The following is a 25,012-nucleotide window of genomic DNA, read 5'->3' as shown; positions in this document are numbered from 1 at the left end:
CGGGGGGCTGGAGAGATGGCTCAGTGGTTAAGAGCACTGACTGCACTTCCAGAGGTCCTGAGTTCAAATCCCAGCAACCACATGGTGGCTCACAACTATCTGTAATGAGATCTGATGCCCTCTTCTGGTGTGTCTGAAGTCAGCTACAGTATATTCATATATAATAAATAAATAAATCTTTAAAAAAATAAAAAACAAATAAAAAAGTCTTTCCTAGGGGCTGAGAGAAGGCTCTGCGGTTAAAAGCACAGGCTGCCCCTCTAGAGGACCTGGGTTCAAGTCCCAGCACCCACACAGCAGCACACAACTGTTTGTAGCTCTGATTCCAGGACCTGACATACAGGCAAAAGACCAATGTACATAAAATAAAAATAAGTCATTTAAAGAGTCCTTTCTTTGATCCAGCATTTTTCTGGTGGTGTTTTTGCTTTGTTAAAATTCCTTACCCATTCATTTACACCTAACCTAAGGGTAGCCCAAGTCATCCCGAAGAGAAGCGGTTGTAGCTTACCACCTATTAGACTAACTGCTCAAGAAGGAACTTTGTAGAACAGTCTGGGCCTGAGTTTTGTCCTTGTCACCAAATGGAAAATGTCAATGTCTCCTTCTTTCCTGTCTGCAGTGACTGGGGCTTCCTTCTCTGCCTGAGCCACCTTGGTGGTACGTGTCCCCTCCTGTAAACAGCTGGACCCTCCTTGGCAGCTGCTGCCGATTAGTAAATTACAAGGTCAAGATTAAAAAAGAAATGACTAAAGAATAAAACCTTTAGTCAGGCAATTTGAAGTCAGGCTGGTACAATGAACACCTGTTGAGAAAGCCCATTATTAGGAACTGGGGCTCTGGGCGGAAAGAGCACTGTGAATTAATTTTGGTCGCCTCGCAGAATTTTGCATAACAAATGATCTCTGATGGGGGTGTCCAGGGATTTGAGCTTGGAGGAGGAGGGGGACAGATTTCATTTCTAGCAAGGTAACATAAGCCTGGCTAGGACATTAAAATCTACCATTGACGGCCCTTGTCTGTATCCTTCTGTTTGAAACAGATTGTGCGTGCTAAGGTTACCGTGTATTATGATTGTGTGTGCTAAGGTTACTGTGTATTATGCTTCTGGGGAAAAAAGAGTAACAATTGATATCAAAATCTTTTCAAAGAAGTTGAGAAAGCATGAGGTCAGAGACTCGTGACTCCCAGATTGTTAAATCATTTATTTATGTCTGTGTCTGTGTAAATGGAGATTGGGTGATATGTTTTGTGTTTTAAGAAGCCTGTGTTTTATTTTTCAAACACACACACACACACACAGTATTTTTTTTTGTAAGACAAGAAGAGTGTAATAGATTTGCTAAAAATGGATTCGCTTGCTGTTAGATGACCTTTGTACTTTGTAATGTCATCAGGACTGAGAAATGAAAGTTAGGCATTACCAGTGCCGAGGTGCTGGGGAGTTGGTGGTGGGGGTGGGGTGCTGGATGCACTGAATATTAAGCAGTTTCATTCTTTCCTGAAAAGAAAGAGACTTCAACTAAAAGACATGGCACCCCTACCTGTCTGCCAGACCCTCGATTAAATCTAAAAGCAGGCATCCCATCTGTTTGCCGAATGAAAAGTGTAATATTCTACTAACTACTTTCCATTATCGCTCAACTTAAAGGTTTCTTGGGAAAATGATCCTCAGTTCATTTGAAGTTTGTCTGCCACACAAAAGGAAGCTCCGGAAAGCTTAATGCCGTTGAGTGAATACACAGCACACCGGCTGACTCTGAGCTGTGTTCTCATCACCTGACAGTTAATATCACAGGAATGTTCATAGCGGTAGACTCCCATTTGTTGTGAGTCACAAAACCTAGAAATATCCCAAGGGGAAGGGACAACTATGAATATAAGCAAAATTAAATGAAAACCACTGTGAATTGCTATCTCACCTCTGTCCACATTAAAAAAAAAATAGCAAATGCTTTTGAGGGGTAAATAGGGGAGGAGAGCCTTGTACACTACTGGTGCCATTTTGAATTGGTACAGCCACTGTGGAAATCAGTACAAAGGCTCCTTAAAACACGTAAAAGGATGACTCAACTGGCCCACACCCAGAGACATACCTGGAGGAATCTGTCACGGTTCCATTAAGATACGTGTACATCCTTGTATGGAGCTATTTTATTCTCAAGATATGGAATCAGCCTAGGTACCATCAACAGATGAAGGGACAAAGAAAAATGTGATGAATACATTGGATTTTTTTCCCCAGTCATAAAGAACAAAACTATGTCTTCCGCAAGAAAGTGGATGGACCTGGAGGTCTCTGTGTTAAGGGAAGAAAGCCAGACTCATGGGCTAGTATTATCTACTTTCTCTCATATTCAGAAAGTAGATTTTTAAAAAGACATTAAGTAGGAAGAGGGTTGTTTGGGAAGAGTAAGAGGACCACCGTGGGATGGAAGCAAAGTACCTGGCATGTGTGTGAAATGTCACAATGAAACCCAGCCTTATAATTAATATAAGCCAATAAAAAGTAATGCACCTAAAAAGGCTATAAGCAAAGTCTTGGTATTTTTTTTCTGAGAATGGGATGTTGGAAGTTACTGTGTTGGGTTGTATGACAGTATATCTCCACTAATATCACTTTACTGAATGAGTCATATCTTCTTTCCCCCCAAAATGTGTTGCAGTTTAGCCTCTAAAATGTGTGCATAACACACACACACACACACACACACACACACACACACACACACAGACTCCCGCCCGTCCCATACTTCCAAGCCTCAAAGGGGGCGAAAGTTTAAAGTTGGGTTGTTCCTCAGCTTCCCTTTGTTTTTACTTAATCGAAACGATGGGGTAACCTAGCCGAGGGCAAATCTACCCAGCTTGCTTGCAAATGCTCCTCCCAGTCAGCACCTGCTGCGGAAAACAAAAAATTTTCCAATTTTGGTACTATTCAGAAAGTCTTTGGGGGTTCCTCAGCGATATTAGATAATTGAATATAGCTTTCTCTCGTTGATAAAATATGTCTCACACATGCAAGTTCCCCCCTGAAGTCCCAACTCCCTCGGCTCCCAAGCCAATTCTATGACAAAGTTAATCTGGAGCGTGACTTATGGAGTCCCAGTGGGAGGTCACTGGGGCCGGTAAATATGTAAACAGGGCTTTTTCAGTTTCCGTTTCGCATGAATACAAAATAAACTGCGGCCCTCTGCACGCTGGAAAGTTCTTCCTTAAAGTTAATAAAATCTGTCAACTTCCATAAAGGCCGAGAGGAAGGGGGTCCACAGGTGCAGCCGGTCGGCCGAGGCTGGGGAAGTCGGGGCAGCTAATACAAAGCCCTGGGCACCGCGCGCCTCTTCCCATCAATTCTCATCAAGCGTTATTAGTCATCTGCCGCCTCGGAGGTGCGTCCGCGCTCGCCCCGCAGAAGCGACAATGACATTTGGCCGCACTGCAGGTGCGGCTGTGTGTGGCCGCGGCCGAGTGGGGCCGCCTTTGTGGCGTTCCGGTCCTTTGATCTGGGCACAAAGGGCGGCGGAGCTGCAGCCCCCAGCTTTCTGCTCGCAGCTCCGCCCGCGAGGGAGGGGACGAGCCGGGAGGAGTGGCAGACTGAGTGAAGGGGCCTCGGGAGGGGGGAATCCATAATATTTATTTCAACAATAGCTTCAAATCTTTTTAAACATCATAAGAACACGGCTCATTAAGCCCACAACAGCCTTGAAATTGTGTTATAAAACCGCAAAACAGAAATCAATACATTTGCTAGAAAGGAGGTAATGAAATATATTGAGTTGCCTGAGAAGTGGTTTGTATGAATCATAATATTATTATGTGCGCATCAATTCCATTCCAATACTTAAAGTTAACCAGCTAGCGAAGAGCACCCTGAACCCTCGTTAAACAAACTCTCCCTGTTACTCCCCAGGCCGGCGCATCCTGTAATAACCGAGGGAGGGGGTCAGATCAATGCTGCCCACCCTAGGCTTCAGCTGCGAAGCTCTATTGCTTCCTGACTTGATCAATACTGGCTCACAATGGCTGGGGGAAAGCCCGGGGCAGGCCCGGAGCTGGAGGCTGCCGCTTCTATCCAGAGCAACTCCGCCGCCAGCTTCTGGGTACTCTAGCCAGCTGCTCAGCCCCTCCCAGCAGAGGCTACGGCTTCCCTCCTGCCCAAACTTCTGGTCAAAAACTCTTGCTGGCTAGGCTTCCTCTACCCTAGAGGGCGTGACATTTCCAGTAGCCCCAGCACCTGACACTCACCAAGTAAAAGGGGTGGCCTCCATTTTTCTTTTCCTCTTTGCTTTTCTTTTGCAAATAGATACTGGTGAATTGAAACAATGTATTCTCCTTACGTCTTCTCCCAAACTAGGATCGGATTCTGCAATGTGGTATATAGGTAACTGGAAATCATGGAGGGTAACATGGTTTGACAATTTATGGGACCTAAAGCTTACGCAAGTTGGGGAGGAGGTTCTCTGAAAGAAAAACTATTTGGCTTTCCCAAACTTAAAAAGGGTGGGGGGAATCTTGGGGAGGGCTCCTGCTATGGAGGTCTGGAAGCTGGAACCTCACACCTCCTGTAGGAATCTCACTCAATCGACAGCCAAAGGTCACAGCAATGAAAATGTTCTATATACAAACATCTCCAAACTGCCCCCATTCCTAAACGTGGCCACTCCGTCTAACTGGCATTCTTATTTGTGTGGCCCCAGAGCTGGCAGGGACACCCAGAGACCAATCAGTGCCCTGGGAAGAACAGGAAGTGTTCAGCTTTGCAGAGTTGGCCTGTCAGCCCCAGGGGTTCTCTGAGGCTATAGGATGGGGGAACTCTTTGTCTACCCCTGGCTCTCCACCTGTGGCCTTTGCCCTGCATTTGGACTGACTGTTGCAGCAGGAAGAACTGTGGAGTTTGGGGATACTGATCACTTTATGACACAGCACATTTGTGTGGGCGGGCGCACACACACACTCTCTCTCACACACACACACACACACACACGTGAACATACATACAGAAGCAAACCCTTATCCATACACAGGTGTACACACACAGCCAGTCCAAGTTCTGAGCCAGACTTGTGCCTCAGCAAACACAGCAAAGTACAGCTGGAAGGTTCTATACAGAGGTCCCTTGCCTCTCCAAAGGACTTGGTTATGTTTGGAGATATTGACTGGCATCCCCTGGGACAAAGAGAACAATTGGTTTCTATCGGGTTGAAGAGTCATGCACAGGGCAGCCCCCTCCAACAGAAACTCAACTTTAAATGACAAAGGTGTTGAGAGAGAATCTAGGCTAGGGATTTTCTCCACTCCTTCTTTTCCATAGCTCAGAATATCATGGTTACTGTTTCAGCCCCAGTGGCTTTGGCATTCCCTCCAGAGAAGAAGGGGCTGGATGCTGAGACTCTGTGCTTCTCTTGCTCTCGTGGGTGGGAAGCTTTTTTTATTCTGGCTTCTGTATCTAATCACCTACAACCATTTCCCCGATGTAGAGCTGTGGCCCCAGCCCTGGGCCCTTGAGCCAGAGACAGTTGTGCACACTCTCTCCCTGATTCTGCCTTTAGAATGTCATTCTAACATGACTCTTAGTGCCTAGCTTGCTTGGGGCTGACTTTCCCCGCTGCTGCACGGTTGGAGGAGTAGCTGTCCACAGCTAGCCCAGAATCACGTAGGAGTTAGCGTGGACTCCTTATCCAGAGCTACATCTCCCCACCCCTCCCCTTATTCTTCTTTTCCCCACCACCTTTTCCTTTCTTTCTGCCTCCTCCCCCTGCGGCTTGCTGTCTCATGCCCCTTCCCCCACTGCCTGCTGTCCCGTGCCCCTCCCCCACTGCTTATCCCAGAATTGATCACCCCTGCCATCTTTCCTGCTTCTGTAGACAGGCTTTGGAATGATCCCAGTTTCTGCTCTCCTCGGCTGAGAACGAACCTTGATCATCCAGGACAGCATGACCACCATGTCTTCACTTGGAGAGGGGCTGTCTTGCCTACCACACAATACCAATTGACCCAGTTAGCTAACTGAGGCCAGTGTTAGCCACCCACTGACCAAGCAATGGCCACCTGGCTCATGACTGAGTTGCCTCAGAACCCCAAAACTGGTTTATTTTGGGCACAGAACACGAAATAATAGTCTGATATTTCCATATGAGCTAAAAAAAATCTACATAAAATGCTCTGGTTGTTTTGAGAGGAAAACAAGAAAACAAATGTGTGTGTGTGTGTGTGTGTGTGTGTTTTCAGATGTTCTTTAAATGATTTTTTAAAATTGTTTTCATGTCAGGCGTGCACCTAAGGAACGAAACAGGAAGAAAAAAATTCCTGGTGTAAAACTCCCCACATGGTAGTGCAAAAATGCCTAGGAAAAATTAGCCCCAATGATTTAATTTTGAAACTTCACAGGAAAAAGTTTCAGTGAAAAGAAAAAGAAAAAAAAAACTTGCCAGACCTAACATATTAAACTAACTTAAACAAAATAACTCAATCATCCTGTGGGTTAGCATCTGCCATAATCTGGTTTATAGAACCAATATTGAGTAAGAAAGTCAAAATGATTTCTTTCTCTGTAAATTTTTTGGGGTTTTGTTTATAAATGCAGAAATTCCATCATAAAATATATGAGTTTTCTTTAAACCAAGCATGCAAAACATTAGGAATTCCTCCAAAATGGCAAGCAATTTATTCCTGTTTACTATATTTATTGCCTCCAGGGCGTCCATAAAGTCTGGAAACATAGGCAAATATAAACAGTGTGATCAAGGACATCTTCCGTCATAAAACACAGCTAATAATATCTAGATCCTTAGGCCTTGTGGCCATCCTTGATTATCTCTGCTGTGTAGACTGTGCACGTGAAAGTTCAGTTCCCATTTCCCAGGTTATATTCAAATTCATAGTCTAATTGAGAGTAAATATGTCTTACTAAATAATAATAATAATAATAATAATAACAACATTCCATTTGTGTAAAGTTTTCTGGAGGTCAGAGTATATGGAAAATTAATAGCCTCAGCCGATAGTTTTCTAAGATGAAGACTGTTGGTGAGAATTTATCAGTTTCTGAAGCGATTTCCGTAAAATGGGATTTCTTTAAATTAAGATACAAACTAATGGATTAACTATGGTCACGGTAATGAGGGTGGCAGTCTAGGTTTCTCGGGCTCTGTTGTGTGGCAGGGCTTCAGCTAGAGACTTGACACGGTTCATCTCAGTGGAAGCTCCTGTCTGTTCTGCCTAAATCAGGGGATGGCTTTGGGCGTACAGGCCCAATACAAGCCATGCTCGTGTTTGGCTTGAGTTTAGCCTAGGCCTAAGCACTGAGTATGAGTGACTGTGCCAGATCAGGAAGAATACAGAAAGGCAAAATCTTCAGGCTGTGGCATTGATTAGAATGCCTGCTCTTTCTCACATCTCTTCAGCGGCAGGCAAAATTTCTGTATGAGCAAAGTCTCAGAATATCGGGCTGGTGAGATGGCTCAGCGATTAAGAGCACCAACTGCTTTTCCGGAGGTCATGAGTTCAAATCCCAGCAACCACATGGTGGCTCACAACCATCCGTAATGAGATCTAAATAAAAAACCTTTGGGCTGGAGCAAGAGGGAGAAGGGGAGGGGAGAAAAAGGAAAAAAAAAAAAAGTTCTCAGAATATAATTCCCATCAGCTCTGTTGTTAGGGAAATGTCTTAGTCAGGGTTTCATTGCCCCGAAGAGACATCATGACCAAAGCAACTCTTATAAAGGAAAACATTTCATTAGGGCTGACTTACATACAGTTTCAGAGGTTCAGTCCATTATCATGGTGGACAACATGGCCGCATGAAGGCAGACATGGTACTGCAGAAGCTGAGAGTTCTAGATCTTGAGTAGGCAGAAGAAGGGACTCTCTTCAGCAGGCAGCTAGGAGGAAACTATTTCACTGGGCCATAGCTTGTGCTTAGGAGACCTCACAACCTTGCCCACACAGTGACACGCCTTTCTCCAACAGGGTCACGCCTATGACAATAAAACCACGCCTCCTAACAGTGCCATTCTCTATGGCCAAGCATTTAAACACGCGAGTCTATGGGGGCCAAACCTATTTGAACCACCACAGGAAGCGCTCTTCGTTTCCAAGATTCCAAATTCATACATCTTGTCATCTAAAGGTAAGAAAAGTGTTCACCTGGGCTGACCAGAATCCTGAGAGACTCAACAACACCGAAATTACTTGAAAGAAATCTTTGGAGCCACTTCCAAAGTTCTGACTCAGAGTTGGAACATTGGGCTGGTGACTTACAGCAGGGTGTTTGATACTTTGTCATATACCTTGTTTAGATTTCTAATTCTTGAGGGTAATGGTAATATCATCTTCAAGTGTTGCCATGGTTTCTGAGGGACAGATTTATGCTTTAAGCATTTGTTGAATTAACAATGATATTGACTTCATTAATAAGTCAGGACTTAAGGAGTTGGAGTCAGTGTTCTGTGCTGGGAAGTATGCTTGTCTCCATTTTGGATTTTATTGCCTCAGTCTCCCTTCTTGCCATCTGCTCCATATGAACATCAGCTGAATGTGAGCAAATCTCATTTACCTCCTTCCTAAGTTCATAATATCCTCCAGTCAGTGAGTGTGTGTGTGTGTGCACACATGTCGGGAGGGCCCAGATTCCACTACTGTACTTTGTACCGGGAGCATCTGTGTTTGCAGACGTGTGTGTGTGTGTGTGTGTGTGTGTGTGAATTGCCAATAAGAGAAGGACTTGTCTTTCTGCAACCCTGTGGATCTTGGAAATGTCTAGTATTTTAATAGAAAATTGAAAAGAAAAATGTATTTGGGTATCAAAAGTTGTGACTGAGAGCGGAAGAAAAAAAGCAGCTTTCACCTAGAGGAGAGTTAACTTCTCATCCGTCTCTGCAGCTTCTGCACTTACTTCATTGCCAACATATTCTTGCTCAGGCCATAGTTGCTTATTGTAGTTGTCCTCTAGTCCCACAGCTCTGCCTTCCTGGCTCTCCATCCTCCTCTCTCCCCACTTCTTCTCGGAGGCGTGTATCATTAGCTGATGTAACTTGTTGGATCTCAGATCGGCCTTCTGTCTCCTGGGGAGAGATATGGCAGAGGAGGATGTCTTCAGCACATAAAACAGTCTCCTGACTGCTTCACTCAGGTTTGAGGCTCTGGAGAGGAGCCAGGTAAAGTGAGTGGAGGGAGGGAATGGGGGTGGGGGCAAAGCTGGCAGTAAGATTTCAGTTCAGAGGCACCCACATACACACCTCAGGGTGAGTGCTCTGACCAAAGCTTGCTTGCCTCCTCAGTTGTGAAAGTAAAGAATGCACCTGGACTGTTTAAGCCCAGAGCTCTATTTCTCTTTTTCTTGAGTCTGACACCCTGACCTGGCATCTCCTTGGGAAAGCGGTAGGTTTAATATGTTCGATATCGGGAAATACAATTTCAAATATTCCTAGTTACACTGCATTCACCACCAATCTAGGAAAGAATGTGAGTCTAGGTGAAGGGACAACAGACTTCCCTTCTGTCTTTGACTGGGTGGAATCTAGAGCTTTCGATGGTGAGGGCGGAGTTATCATCAACTGTCTCTATACCACTTTTCTCTGCAAAGGTTAGGCAAAGTCTTAAAGATCTAACCCTGGGGTTAAAAGGCATGTGGATTTCTCAACTGAGGGAAGGAGTCTGTTTCAGTGACTGCTTACTAGGGTGGGGTTCCCAGTTCTCCAGGCTCTGCAAAGGCTATCAAAGAGCAAATCTGAGCTCCTAAAAAAAAAAAAAAGTTTGGGATGGGGGTGGAGGAGACAGGATTCCAAGCACCCAGATTTAACCGAGAAACTTCCATTGGAATTTAGAAATTCTTGTTCTGTGAGGACCAGATCCCTTCTCTGCCTTAGGGGGAAAAATGTTTCCAGGGTTCAGGTAATGTCCCAGGGTTTGCGACATCATGCCATGACTCAGTGTTTACGGGAATCCGTGAGTCCAGAAGGAAGAGCTCCAGAAATGTGCAATTTCTTCCTGAAACTTAATTATTAAAAATACAACTTCAATGGGGTTGGGGATTTAGCTCGGTGGTATAGCGCTTGTCTAGCAAGTACAAGGCCCTGGGTTTGGTCCTCTGGAAAACAAAAAAACAAAAAACAAAAAAACAAAAAAACCAAAAACAAACAAACAACAACAACAACAACAAAACAAAACTTCAGGCTGAGGATGTAGCTTCCTGGTAGACTGCTTGTCTGGAGCTCTAGCCTTGGTTCCTAGCATAGCAAAACAACTAACCAACCAACCAACCAACTAACCAACCAACCAACCAACCAACCGACCAACCTACCAACCAACTCTGCTTCCACTGATTGTTAGTCTGTCAACAAACAAAGTCTATTTTCAGTGATTGTTAGTCTGGGTAGGTAGCTGACCAAACAGGAACTGTGGAAGTAAAGGTGTCTATTTTCCAGTGTCTAGTGGCAGGCATTCTAGTTCTCTGAGATATGATCCTGAGGCAGAATCCCAGGGCAAAGTCCTGCAAGCTAATGGCAGAATGCTAATTGGAGCTTTGAGTGGCTGTTGAATATTAACCCCGACACTGTCCTGGACAGTAACTTTCTGGCCTAGCACTGTTGACTTTGGTCTGGACAGTCTCTTTTCATGCCCTGTGTCTGGGGAGGCTGGGCAGTATCCAGCCTCTATCCTGTCTGTACCCATATTCTGGTCATGACAACCTCTTATGGGGGCCAATGTCAAGTTGTTGAAAACTGTTGCTGTCGTCAAGAGGAAAAGTCGTGTGTTAGATATTTCTGTTCCACTGGAGAGAAGGGCTTGTGCAAAGGAGAGAAGAAAAAAAGAAAAAATAATAATGTATTTTTGCCATGTAATGAAAATTTAAGCAGCCATTAAAAGACATTTTCTAGGTTCTAGAATATGCCCACCTTATGACGCACAGTAGGACATGAGAACACATGTACCACTTGTATTCTGTGCAATGCTCACCTTTAAAACACTAAAAATGTCCCCATAGGGAAAAATACAAAAATTAAAATTAAAGCCATACTTACTTGGTTTTCCTAATGATTTGCCACATGAATCTTGTGGTGCACAGCATCAGGCTACACCAGGCTGGGAAGCATACACTGTGGTCCTCTGTTCTAAGTCTGGTTTTCTTCTACACGGGAAGCAACTCCTTTCCTCTTCTTGTGACCATTCTGCTCATTAAAGACTCACATTCCAGCCAGGCTGTGGTGGTGCAAGCCTTTAATCCCAGCACTTGGGAGGCAGAGGCAGGCGGATTTCTGAGTTCGAGGCCAGCCTGGTCTACAGAATGAGTTCCAGGACAGCCAGGGCTACACAGAGAAACCCTATCTCGAAAAACCAAAAAAAAAAAAAAAAAAAAAAAAGACTCACATCCTCTGCTTCACTTGCAGCTGAGGTTCCACAGTCAGAACTGCTTACCTACACTTTGCTTCTGAGTTTGAGCACTCCTTCACCCACTCATCCCTAACCCTGGCACAGTGCTAGGGGTTGGAAAATTCAGTGATAGGGAAAGCAGGTAAAGTCCCTGCTCTCAGGATGAAGACAGTAAACCAATAAACAGATCCAATAAGCATACACAAGGAGTCAAGCCAAGACAACTCCAGGGTAAGAGCCAGAGAAGCAAAAACCAAAGAGGAAGATAGCCATTGGTAGGGAGTGGCTTAATTAGATTGGGGGTGGGGCAGTGATCCAAGGCTCCTCTAGAAAAGTAATATCTGAGCTAGTACCAGAGAACAAGAAGAATGGAAGAGCTGTGGGGAAAAAAAACTGACAAAGCCTGAGGCTGCAACTTTGTAGCAATAGGGATGGGGTGGGGGTTGCCTCAGCAAAAGGCAAGAGGCACCCTCTTGTCTCTTGTGTCAGGCTTGGGTCTAAGCACCGAGGTGGTAGAGGTAAGTCAAACTCTGGGGCCAGGACCTTGGGATCAGCCTTCAAGGTAATTCTTGGGTACCATAAAATTTGTGAGCTTAAACCTGTGAGCGTCCAGAAACAGGCTCCTCTACCGGTCCAGAGCCTTTTGCAACTTGTAGCCCGAGGACCAGCCCCAGCATTAGTACCAGGGAGTTTTCGAGGGATGCTGATCTCAGACTTCTTCAGACCTTCTGTGCCAGACATGTGTTTCATCAGCTGCATCTCAAGCCCTGATCATTGACAGAGTATGAGAAGCGGTGTCAATCAGTCCATTGTACGTCACAAGGCAGTATGGACAGGAGCTAGGCATAAGGAGACATACCTGTAATTCCCCATACTTGGGAGGTAGGAAGATCTCAAGTTCAAGGCCAGCCTGAGGTGCACAGTGAGACCCTGTCTCAAAAACCTAAATCCAACCCAAATATGTAAGCTTAGAGGAGGTGGATACTGTGTGTTTTTTAGTGATAAAAGATGACTCAACAGTAAAATATCTGATTATACCTTCATTTTTCTCTGGGATAAAGGAACCACACATGGTACAGAAGACAAGTACAGCCATGGTTATGTCTGTAGCTCTTCTTTGTGAAGTGAATGAAGAACAGCCTTGGACCACTACCTTGGAGTCTAATTGTGTCCAAGGTTCCTGGGAGAGGAGGGACAGGCAATAGACATGGGATTTTGTTTATTTTGTTTTGTTTTGTTTTTAGCTGTTTTGGTTTTTAATTTCTTATTAAAAATAGGTATTTATTTATGAATGTGGTGGTTTAGGCCTTTAATCCCAGCACTCAGAAGGCAGAGGCAGATGGATCTTGAGTTCAAGGCCAGCCTGACCTACATACTAGGTTCTGGGACAGCCAGAGCAACATAGTGAGATCCCCATGTCTACAACTAATGAAGAAGAAAGAAACTAAGGAAGAAAGAGGGAGAAAGAAAAAGGTATGTATAAATATCTACTATGCTGTATTAGTGTTACACACACACACACACACACACACACACACACACACACACACACATCTTGTGGGCTGATGAGAGAGCTCAAGCAGATAGTATGACTTTTGCCAAACCTAAATCTGATGCCCGGACCACACTTAGTGGGAGGAAAGAGCCTCTGGTCTTCCACACACATGCTCACCTATGCTCACCCTCTCTTGCCCTGTCCCCATCAATAAATAAGCTTTAAAATTCCCTCTCCCCCCCATCACTGGCTTCTCACTCTTTTACACTGGCTTTGGCTGGCTTCAGCACAGACCTCACTTCTTTCAGTTCTCAGGAGGAAACGCCACGGGGCGTGCACCTTGAGTCTCCTCTGTGGGTCTCCTGACCGTGGCTTTAACTCCATTGCTTTTGGAGCTGGTGAGCTGTTATTTCTAGCAACCACCTCTAATTGTTGAATAAACGTTCTTTTTCCAGGATGTCGTTGAAAGATGAAGAATTAGAAAAGACCCAGTAGGAGGGTAGGTGTCTCTGACTCTTTGCCTGCTCTTGGGACCCCTTTCCCACTACTGGGTTCCATCACCCAGCCTTGATAAGAGGGTTTGTGCCTGGTCTTATTGTATCTTACTATGAGATTATTGTATCTTATTTATGTCCTATTTGGTTGATGTCCCTGGGAAGCCTGGGAAGCCTGCTCTTTTCTGGGGGAGATCTAGGTAGGGGGGGAGGGAGTAGACCTTGGGGAGAGGGGAGGTGAGGGGCAACTGGGAAGAGTGGAGGGAGGGGAAACTGCAGTGGGGATGTGTTGTATAAGAGAAGTCTAAATTAAAGAAAGAAAGAGAGAAAACAGAAAGGTCTCATCTTCACCATCTGAGTGTAACAAGGCACAGAACAGAAGCAGAGTGGACATCTCCAAGTGTACCTCATGATGGTCAAGCCCATTGACACACAGGCTTTCTCGGCTCAGTGTCACTCTGTAAGGCGGGGCACAAAGGAATGACTTGGCTTTCTGATCTCAGAGACCCAGTGGCTGCCGTGTTTCTTTTCTGCCTCTACTGTATCTGAGAAGTTTTCTGTGGAAGGATCCTAGTTCAGGGTGCAGCCTCTGATGGTGCAGCGTCTGTCTCTCTGGCTAGCCCTGCTCCATGCCTTGGGTGCAGAAGGCTCTATAGCAGCCACCAGTGAGTATCATTAGCATTCAGCTTGGTTGGAGCAGCAGCTTGTAGAAAAGCAACTTGGAGCCTTGGAGGCCACTCCTCTGGGCAGTTTGCAGGACGGTAGGCAACAGAACGAACTTGGCTTATGTCACTGGTGTTTGCCTGCACCCCCAGACAGTGCCCAAGGCAGGGGAGGTGCTGAATATTTGCCATTCCAGGACTGAAGAGGCTTTCTTGAACTCCTTCCCTGGGTGTGGCTATACTCCAGTGTCCTCTGCATCCTTCTAGATTCTTCTCTGCAGTCTTCTGGCTCACACAGTGACCTCCATTGTGCCGTGAGCACCGGGGAGCAATCCCGATGCTTGCCAAACCGCCTGGCAGTTAGAAAGTGCTTAGTAGTTTACTAATTGTCTCAGTCCGTTTGCTGTTGCTATAGCAGAATTTCGGAGACTAGGTTTTTTTAATCAAGTAAAGGGGTTAACTTGAATAATGGCTCTACAGGCTTGGAAGATGCTCATAGCTGTCTGGCTGTGGAGGGAGGGCCGTGTGGTAGAAAGGGAAAGAGAGGTCAGGAAGCAAGTGAAGGCTAAGAAAGCTGAGCTTCTTATTCTATTTTACTTTTTGAGGATACCTGCTTTTGTGTAGCTAACGCATTCTGGAGGGAACTGAATCCATCCCCTCACCAGGGCAAATTCCCAACACTCAAACACTTCTTAAAGGCCTTAGAACTGTCTCCTCCCAACTCCCCAGGCCTCACCACACCTTTATGGGGACCAAGGTGAGATTTTGACGGGGACAAAGGACTCTCAAACTCCAGTCCTAACGGTTTGTCATTTGATGAAGGCAGGCAAGGGGAGAGGTGAGGACTGAGGAACAGTGGGAGTTAAGAGTGGGAGGGGAATTCTGAGTACAGCTTGTTCCCTGCAGGGCTCAGCATGTGGGTCTCTGATACAGGATTTACCTAGCATGTGAAAGGCCCTGGGCCTGAGCCCCACACTGAAGAACATATTTCTTTCTGGATTGCTTAATCCCCTTCTGCGGGAAGCTAGCCTGTTTAAGTTTTTGTTGTGACTGGGCCCAAAGCCAGCCTTCTAAGGACAGAGATGATAGAAGTTTCTTGCCAGAAGAAAAACATAACTTCTGCACTAGTGAGCATCCCATTGAAAATATCAGACTCGTGGAGAGAAATCTCAGATTTATTCGTTTTTATTAGCAAATGCTATTTGTGTATAATGGCGGCTTCCTTTAGAACATTTCCATACTTGATAGAAACACTGGACTTTGATCATACTCCTGGTCTGTTATTCTCCTTTGTTGCTTTCGCTCCTTCCATTAGTCCCTTTTTACTTTCATGTCTTTAGGATAAATCTATGTTGCTCATTCGAGACAGATCGTGCAGTATTTGACGAAGTCTGGCTTGTTTTGCCTAATATGAGTATGTATGTTTCCATATATTTCTCCTTCAAATGGCGTAATTTCATCCTTCTTTATGGTTAAATAATATTCTATTGTATATGTCTACCACAGTTTATTTATCTGTTCTCCCAGGCTGAAAGATCCTGAATATAATTCTTTTTAAAAACATATTATTCTGTGAGGAAGGGGCTATGTGTGCCGTGGTGAGGTCAAAGGTCAACTCTGTGAAGTCTGCTCTCCCCTCCCACCATTATGTGGTGGGGTCTAAGGCTTGAACTTGAGTGACCAAGCTCATACACCAAATGCCTTTACCCACTGAGCCATGTCCCCAGCCTAAATCCTGAATATAAAGAAGTCTCTGCCGCTCACAGATGCTCCAAGACAGAGCTTAGAACAGTGCCAGTTCCCCTGCCTCGGTTTCTTCATCTGCTGTGAGCTGCATCCTCTCTAGCAGCGTTAGAAGGCATAGTCTTGAGAGCCCAGGATAACTGCCATGGAAGGTCTGGATTCAAGAGCCCTGCCTGCCCTCTTGTGAGCATCTCCAGGGAGGACTTCCTTCTGCAGGAAGCCAAGGTCCTGTCTGATTCCTCCCGAGGTGGGGCTTCATGCCACGAATGGCCTTTGTTGATGTGTCAGGCAAGTTAATTTGGACAGCTTGGAGAGGAACGGTAGGAGTCCCGTCGGAGTGAGAAGCATTAAGCTCGCTCAGCCACGGCTGTTGAGATGTGGGAAGGAAACAACACTAGACTGGTTGGAAAAAAAAAAAGCCTGGAAATTAGAACGTTGGAATAAGACCTTCAAGTTTTAAGTGTTGGCAAGGCCTTTCACATTTGTTAGCCAGGCTACTCCGGCCAAGTGAAACACTCAGTAGAAGGAGCGGCTGGAGTCTCCAGGCTGTGGCTGCCTCCCCAGGCACTCTCAGAACTCTGAACACATTGCTTGTTCAGATGGCAGAATCTCCTGGAAGACCCCCAATTCTCCTCCCACTTGGGTTTTCTCTCTCAGGTCCTCCTAGAGCAGTGCTTCTCAACCTTCCTAATGCTGTGGCCCTTTAATACAGTTCCTCATGCTGTGGTGACCCCCAACCATAAAATTATTTTCATTGCTGCTTCATAACTGTAATTTTGCTATTGATGCAGTATAAATAAATATTTGATATGCAGATGGTCTTAGGTGATCCCCTATGAAAGGGTCATTTGAACCCCCAAAAGAGTTGTGATATCCACTTTGAACAACCACTGAACTAGAGTCTCACCTGAGCTACTGTGAAGACAGCTAGTAGTTGTATTTGGGATCTTATTTAGCAATAGGGTCTTTACAGATGTAATCAAGTTACGATGAGTTCTAGATACTTCAACATGGTGGTTGTCCTCATAAGGGAAGCAGACAGACACAAGGAGAGGAAGCAGTAGGAATATATTCAAAGGCTTGTTATGTGGTGTGGAGGTTATGGAGGCAGAAGTTGGAAGGCCAGATCTACAAGCCTAGAGGGACCAAGGCAACAGAAGAAGTTGAGGCAGGTGCAGAAAAGTCCACCCTTCCCCCCATAGCTTTGCCAATGAGATTTCAGACTTTGAGTTTCTAAGCCCCCAAGATACCCCTTCTGCTATTTTGTCTACTATCAGGCTCAGGTGGACAAGCTGTGGGTGGATATAGTTTGCCATCTCTGAAACACCCTGATGATGCTCTCCTGAGAGGCAAGGCTTGAAGAGATCAGGTCCTTGGAAATAAGGTCCCTGTCTCTAGACTGGGCTTCTGGAGGACATCTGTCACACCAGCTATAGTTGCCATCCTGCTCACTGTGGCCACACAGCCCTGGACTTCCAGCTCTTGAAACCACAAACTAAATGAGTGTGATAAAGCCGCAGTCCCATTGTTTCTCAGTCTTTCTGCTGAGATCAAATGCCAGTGTACTGTAAGGGCTCACCTCGTACTCTCACCCCCAAAACTGCTAACAGTTTTGGGTATTCGGTTGCAGCAACAGAAAACGAATCAAGACAGATGTCCATCCTGCTGACCTCCTCAGGCCCTGTCACATTCCTATAGTGATCCTGTACAAGGGACTCAATCACACTCTCAGGAATCCCCGAATGTCCTCAATCTGAATGACTCCTCTAAGTACATTCTTAATTTCCAAGGAAGGTTCAATTTGAGAGAGTGTGGATTGCAGTGATGGTTTTTACACAGAGAAGAGATAGCAGCTGCTCATGCCTGCAAATGTTCCCCCTTCCTATGGAATTTGTCTCTAGGTCTTAGTAAGGCTTTTGTGAGTAGGTAATAATTCTCATGTGTGAAAAGCATCCCTGTACTCTGATGGAAGATGCCAGAATTAGGGGGAAACCAGGTCTGCTTAAGTAGTCCTAGCTGGCCTGGAACCCAGGATCCAACTTCCTTAGCCTCCAGCCTTCTGAGATTTCAAGCTTCCAGCCCGGCCCCCTCCTGAATCGCTTCTCTTTCTGTCTCCAACATGAGTCATGCTTAAATACAAAGTTTCTTTCGCAGGCAGGTATTTAGAGAACAGCTCCCTTCCCTGTGGGTCTCAGAGGCTCTATGAACACTCCCTGGAGACTCATGGGCAAGTCGGAAAAGAGAGCGGCAGACAAGGAGTGTAACTCTGAGCCTGAGATCTGGGCAAGGAGGGACAGGTAGCAGGTTCTTAAGGAAGCTGTGACAGAGGGAGAACATTTCAGTCACTAAGAACACAGCATGTGGGCTCTGGAGCCAGGCACTCTGGGTTCATATTCTTGTTGCTTACTGAATATGTGTCCTTAGGCATTTAACATAGCTTCCCTTTGCCTTATTCTCTGTACTGCCCCAAATGGTCTCTCCCACTCTACTCACCACGTGGGTATTGCAGAGGTTAAAAGAGTTAATTCTAGTAAAGCATCTACAGCTGTGGGTGACACTTTGTATTACTAAACACATCAGACAGAGCCAAGGTGACTTATTGTCAACGATGCTGAGAAATCACTTCCAAAACCAACGGCATAAAACAACCACCATTGCTGCCAAAGGCTGTGGGTAGGCTGTGTGTCTCTCTCAGGTGCCTGTGGCTGGGGTGTGCTTGGCTGTTCCAGGGTGGGCTTGGCTAAGGAAGGCTCTCCCCCTAAGGAACTTTTTTCTTCTTTCTGAGGCCAGCTGGCACAGTGACAGCTAAGGTGCAAGATCATATATAGAAACATGTAGTGTCCCGAGGCCCAGGCTTGGATCCAGTGTACCACAGCATCTACCTTCTCTCCTTGCCAAAGTGAGTTTCCTGATGAAACCTAGAGATGCGTGGGCAAGCAGCGTGGTAAAGGGAAGGGTGGCAGAGAGGAAGGAAGGATGTACTGACTACCATGGTAACTCCTTTATGAAGGGGAACGTCCTGAGAATCCAGGTTTCAGATTCTGTATTCTGACCCTGAGTCTTCAAGCTAACCTGGGTGTGCCACTTCTGTTCCCAGATTGGAAGGGTTAAATCTGAAACATCCAGGCTCTGGACAAAGTCCTATTCAGTCAGACAAATTTCTACTTCTGGAGATGAAGCAAGTGGATGGATTCGGTAGTGCATGCCTGAGGACCTAGCTACCATCCAGGAGGCCAATGCACAAATATTAGTTTGATACTAGCCTGGGCTACACAGCAAAGAGCTTATTTCAGAAAAAGGGGGTGGAGCAAAAGCAATTTGAGTGACAGTGACGCTGTGTTAGAATCATATCCCTAGGAGTCCTCAGACAACCTTCCTTTTGAGCACTGATTTCTTCTGCCTTTCTTTTTGCCAAACTGGGGATCTAAACCCAGGATTCCAGTGCAAGCTAGGTCATTGCTCTACAACTGAGTCAGTAGCCCAGCCCCCTCTCCCCTCCCAGGAGTTGTTCCTAAGGACTCTTCCCAGGATGCCTTCTGAGGACTTTCTGCTATTAAGCTTTGGTAAACCCCACACTAAGTACAGTGACTAAGGATGCTTAGAAATGGCAGGACTTGGAAGGGATGTTATCTTAGTTACCCAAGAGCTGGGCCCAATTACCAATGGGGGGAGGGGTCTTAAAGGGACAGTGTGCCTCGCTGTGTAATTAAAGGTCTCTCACTCAGTTTTTGTTTCCTCTTTTGCACTGTCGCATGTTTAAGGAGAAATCCTCTTGACAACAGAATGCTATTAAAACCCTCCAAGTGGGAGCAGCCTGGGCAAGGAGAACACACACAGGGCAGCATTGAGGGGCCAGTTGATGGTCTCCTTCTCCTGGACAGAAGCAGAGGCTAGAAAATTCTGCCTAATGAATGAGTGACCACAAGAGAATATCTACCTGTGCCTGGGTCGTTGCTCTCCCAATCAGGGTTCTGACTCCCCGCCCCTTATTCTTCTGACTCCCCGCCCCTTATTCTAATGTGTCAGCTAAACATTGGACAGAATGCCCTTTTTTTAGGGGGTGGGGCTTTGTTTTTTTGTTTGTTTGTTTTTTGTGTTTTGTTTTTTGCTTTTTGTTTTTGTTTTTTCGAGACAGGGTTTCTCTGTGTAGCCCTGGCTGTCCTGGAACTCACTCTGTAGACCAGGCTGGCCTCGAACTCAGAAATCCACCTGCCTCTGCCTCCCAAGTGCTGGGATTAAAGGCGTGCACCACCACCGCCCGGCGGGGTGGGGCTTTGTTGATGACTTTCCCACCTTTATTTTGGTTTTTCCTCCCAACAGGGTCTCCCTGTATAACTCAGGGGTGGCTCGTAACTAGTGATTCTCCTGTCTTGTTTTCTCAAGTTCTGGGATTGTAGGGGCACCTCACTATGCCCTGATGCTTTAAAGCTGTTTTTGAAAACAGGGTCTCACTCTGTAGCTGGTCTGGAACTTACAATGATGCTCCTGTCTCTGCTTTCTGAGTGTTAGAATTACGGGGCACACACCATCATGCTTGGTCCTTGAACCTTTTCATAGTAGCCACCACACTTACAGATGTGTGACCTGGGACACACATGCATGTGTAGTGTCACAGATGGGACCAAAGCTCCAGGAAGCAGTGTCAGATCCGGGCAGAATGCTGGTGTGAAGGCCTTTGGCACTGATGTCCTGGTGCTTGGAGTCTCATTCCAGGCTGAGAAAGCCTGATAGCTGTGGTGCCTGGTAAAGAAGTACGGACGCAGCCCCAGTAAAGCCTTCCAAGTCCCACAGACTTCACCCATGTTTACAGCAAGCTGCTGCTGCATAGAAGAAAATAGAGGATGCAGCTGAGTGAGCCAGGCTACTTGATTTAGGGTGTGTTACTGGCTTCAAAACCTGAGAGGTTTCTCCTGTGCAGGATTCCAAGGCCACTGGGGAGAACTGAATTCATGTTCCCATTCCTCTGGAAATAAATCCACCAAAGCTTTAAAAGGGGACTCACCTAAATTACTGAGTAACTGGAGACGCTCCAGTAGCAGAAGATTGTGACAGTGGCCAGAGTCTGAACAGAAGCAATGGGTTGATGATGACTGTCTGACCTTGTACAGTGCAAGATGGGGGAACCATGGCACCGATCAGACTAAGGATGCTCAGGTAGAGTCTTAGAGTAAGGGCAGCTCCATTTCTCTTGGTGTTCCAGTTGATGCCTTACCCCCACCAGTTTTTCCTTTATTTAACTTTTTTCTTTTCTTTTCTCTTCTTTTCTTTTCTCTTCTTCTTTTTCTGCCTGCAGGTATGTTGGATTCCCTAGAATTGGAGTATGCGGCCATGTGCGGGCTAGGTCTAGGAATTGAACCCAGGTCCTCTGGAAGGGTAGCCAGTGCTCTTTACCTCTGAGCCTTCTCTCCAGCTCCAAGTTGCTGCTGTTTTGGATCTCAGTTTTGTTATCTGTTAAATGGACTTTTTGTGACTATATACAATATGAGGCACTTAGAAATGACCAAAGTTTGGGATATGGCAGCAGACTTACAGGCTCAACAAATCAGCCTTCCTTCTCCTTTTGTGAGCATCAGGAATTAGGATAAGGAATTAGGTGGCTACAGTTAATCTCACCCATAATTCCAGGGGGCATTTAAGTCTCCTATCAAAGGGAGTCATGATTATAAGCTGTGACTTCTGTCCCTCACCCATATCCTGGCAGACTATGCTGTGTCAGGATTTAGCCTCATGAGACTAGGTGAGTCTCTGTGTAAAACAGAGAAGGGGAGACTTATATGGAGCTTCCAACTTTGTGATTTGTGCATTTTCAAAGCCCTACACACACAGAAAGACACACAGACAGACAGACAGATACCACACACACACACACACACACACACACACACACACACCAAAAATAACAACAACAAAAAGAAAACAAACACGCAAACAAACCTAAATAAATGTCTGATCCTGAGGAAAGTGGAGGCCCCCGTACAGAAGAGTGCCTGTTCTTGGGGGTGTTTATAAATGCCCTTCATACTCAGTGTCTCGCTGTTCTGATTCACACAAGACCCAGCCAAGCCTACACACCATCCATGAGTCTTCATTCAACTTGAGTTCAGATGGATGCAGAAAGCCGGGAAATGCCAAATCATATGTTTAAACAGTTGAGAGGAAACCAGACTCAGTCAGGATCCAGGGCCCTGGATTTAGCTGGGGTGAATTTTCCTTCTCTGGGATTTCCTGTTCCTTTTCTGGATGTTTCTATCTACTCCACGTTCCTTGGCAGTTGGTTTAAAGACCATCACACTGCGGTGAAAGAAAGCCTTACACAGACTTGGGCTTAGCTGTTAAAATATCACCCACTGCTGATTTGTGTGGATCCAACACTAGGTTTATGGACATAGGCTCTCAGCCTCTGTAGTCTCATCTTTCAATGGAAAAGGACCAAACGGTAAGACTAAGTTTAAAGGCGCATCCACACCCAACAACCACTTAGGGAAGCAAGCCACAGGGAGAGCAGAGCTACCCAGGGAGACAAAAAGAGACACATCCTTAAGGGATGTAACATGAGTGAACGAGCGAACCCGAAGGCCTCATGCAGTGTTTTTAGGCTGCAGTTAAAACTTAACAAATTTTAAAATGTAAATTATCTGATATTCTCGATTGCACAGGATGGGAGGCCAGCAAGGAAGAGACAATGGGTTGGGATAAGATAATTTACTTAGGGCTAAAATTCCAGGAAGTTTGTGTTGCTCTGGGCCTCTGTGTTGTTACTCTTTAGCTCAAATCTAAACCTTTACCTTCCTAGTACAGTGGAGAGGACATTTTTTCTACTTAGCCATTTTTACAGTTGTAATTTTTACCGCTTTCATCAAATAGAGCTGGTTAGATTGGCAGCTCTTAGCACCGAGATGAAACTACTGGGAGGGCCCGGTGGGTCCTGTTTTGTTTATTCTAACAGTGCAGTCTTTGATCTAAACATATTTCCTGGGGTCTGGACCAGATGACCTAATTCCTGTCTTATCCTTTTCCACGACTCTGTGCATCTCAGATTGCTGCCTTACCGAGGGACCCTTTGAATTCACTTTCCGTTCCTTTCCCACTTTGTTACCCTCTCTGAGGTTTGTTTCATTTGGGGTGGAGTGTGTAACTCCCAGCAAAGAACCCATGGCTGTGTTTTTCTAACAGAACTGCTAAGTTTTAACAGAGTGGGAGATCTTTTCCTTTTTTTTTTCTTTTATACATCTCTTTCTTGACATTCGCTACATGCCAAAAACAATACGCAAACAACCTACTGCTAGAAGTCCACGTTAACTGCAAATCACTTCGGACTTTCTGCTTGAACACTTTTAAAAAACAAATATATAATTTTAAAATGCTGTTGCCTCCCCTTGCCCTAACAACCGTTTGTTAGGCTCAATCTGAACTGAGAAGCGTGGATGGTGGGGGTGGGGTGGGGGGTTAGGGTGTGTGTGGGGGAACAAAGCCCCAAGCTAGCTTCCGTTTATCTCCAGTTGATCTTCGAGGCCCTTCCTTCCAACTTCCTACCCCCTTTTCACAGACTCCCCACCTGAGGAGCTTTAGGTGGTAGCTTTCTTTTCCTACCCAGGTCATTGTCAATCAACTGCTTTTCCAAGGGTGTTTTCCGGGAAGGGAGGCCCGTATTGGGGGAGGGGAGGAGAAGGGGTGGAGAGACTCATAAAGAAATTAGAGGGAAAGACACATGGGGTTTAAAAGCAAATATAAGTCCTTAAAGTCGGTACATTTTGGTCCATTGGCACCGCTAAACTTTTAGGTATATTTACAATTCCCATTTAAGAAAAATGGAACCTAAGTGAGTAGTTTTGGTTTAAAACTTTTGTGAACTTAACTGTCTTTGCAGTCTACAGCGACCCTTCTTAGTTCAGACAACCTGATTTCAACTAGGTTGCCCCTCAAGTTCCAAAAGGGGAAAAGGAGGCTCGGGTGGCAGAGTCGGAGAGGAAAGATGGGCCAGGCTTGGTCTCATAATCTGCCGGGAACCCACCTAGTGGCTTATGAATATCAATCCATATCTCTACGGCTGGGCTGAGCTCAGACCTTGCCTGTTTATCTCCGGGCTGCGGGTGCTTTCTGGGTTTGGAATACACTTAGAGAGGAATGGGCAGGTAGTGATCGATGCATTACAATGGTCATCAATCGATACAGATAGGTCGGGACAAAAGGCGGGAGGAGGGGCGCAGAGAGGCCGAGACTGAGATCTTATCGCGAGGGCCGAGGAGGCTTCCAAAAATCTGGCTGAACCCAAAACAACTTCAGTTCGCCTTAACATGCTTGCAGAAGGCGCTATAGGGAGCTTCGAGGGATAAGAGGGGAAACCGCCTCGCAGCCCTGTGGGCATCGCGCGGACCACGGGACCTGAGTACACGACGGGAGTGCGGCAACCAGGGAGCGGGCCCAGCTGCAGCGCGGTGACAGGGGAGGGTGGCAGAGGCGCTGTCACTGCCTGGCCCCTTGTGGTGGCCACAGCCGGGGGATAGCCCCGACGTCCCTAGGCTTCGTGCAGAGGCCAGGAACGCCACTCCTCCTGGACAGGCGAGACCTGCGAGGAGACCGTCGTCTCTTGGACAGCCGAGCGGCTGGCCTCTTAACCCAGTGATCACTCCTGAAGGGAGAGGGGGTAAAAAGGCTGCAGGCAGGGTGGTGAGAAAGGACCTGGAGGTGAACGGGAACCAAGGCTTTTATCTGATCTGTTCCCTGACTCGGTCCACCATCCCTGACTTGGGGGATGGGAGGGGACTCGCCCCGCGCGGTCAGGTCAGAGGACAAAGGCTTTCCTCGAACATCCCGGCTGGACCTGATCTCTGCTCTTTTTAGCAGCACCCTTGCGGCTCAGGTGCTGGCTCTCTGGGTTTCAGAGTCTAGGTACAAATGTTGGGCAAGAACAGCTAGAGTCAGTGGCCTTGGACTAGCCCGGGCCTGCTGGGAGCTTCTGTGAGAATCGCCCGGTTGGCCCAGGTTTGTCAGCTTCACCTGGGCACAGCGAGGTTCGGTGAGGTTCATCACCTCCCAGAGACAGAGAATTCATCCACCCCTTGGCAGACAACTTCGACCCTGCCTATTACCACTCCAAAGTTGTGCTCAGAAGTAAAACACACCCTTGGAACAAAAGATAGAAGGAAGAAGACTCAGGTTAACTTGAAAGATGAACTGTTTCAAGTTGCTCCTACAGATCTGTATAATAGATTTTTGTTGTTGTTGTCGTCATTTTAAATATGTATGTGCTT

The 25,012-nt window shown here is 46.1% G+C and overlaps 1 long non-coding RNA gene across 2 annotated transcripts in view; it reads right to left on the bottom strand.

Annotated features, from left to right (window-relative positions):
• The window catches only part of LOC114610891, a 14,396-nt gene extending 3,933 nt beyond the window's left edge, over positions 1-10,463 (bottom strand). Inside the window, exons 1-2 of one of the 2 annotated variants that reach the window (XR_003709746.1) lie at positions 10,298-10,463; positions 8,891-9,059 (exon numbers count right to left, since the gene is read on the bottom strand). This is a non-coding gene — a long non-coding RNA (uncharacterized LOC114610891). Of the gene's footprint in view, positions 1-8,738; positions 9,060-10,297 lie in introns of those variants that run through there. The other variant, XR_003709747.1, reaches the window with a different exon arrangement.
• Between the last annotated feature and the right edge of the window lie 14,549 nt (positions 10,464-25,012).

The sequence above is a fragment of the Grammomys surdaster genome, unplaced genomic scaffold (genome assembly GCF_004785775.1).
Source record: "Grammomys surdaster isolate TR1022 unplaced genomic scaffold, NIH_TR_1.0 126063, whole genome shotgun sequence".
Taxonomy (NCBI): domain Eukaryota; kingdom Metazoa; phylum Chordata; class Mammalia; order Rodentia; family Muridae; genus Grammomys; species Grammomys surdaster.
This window is presented reverse-complemented; position numbering and strand designations above follow the sequence as displayed.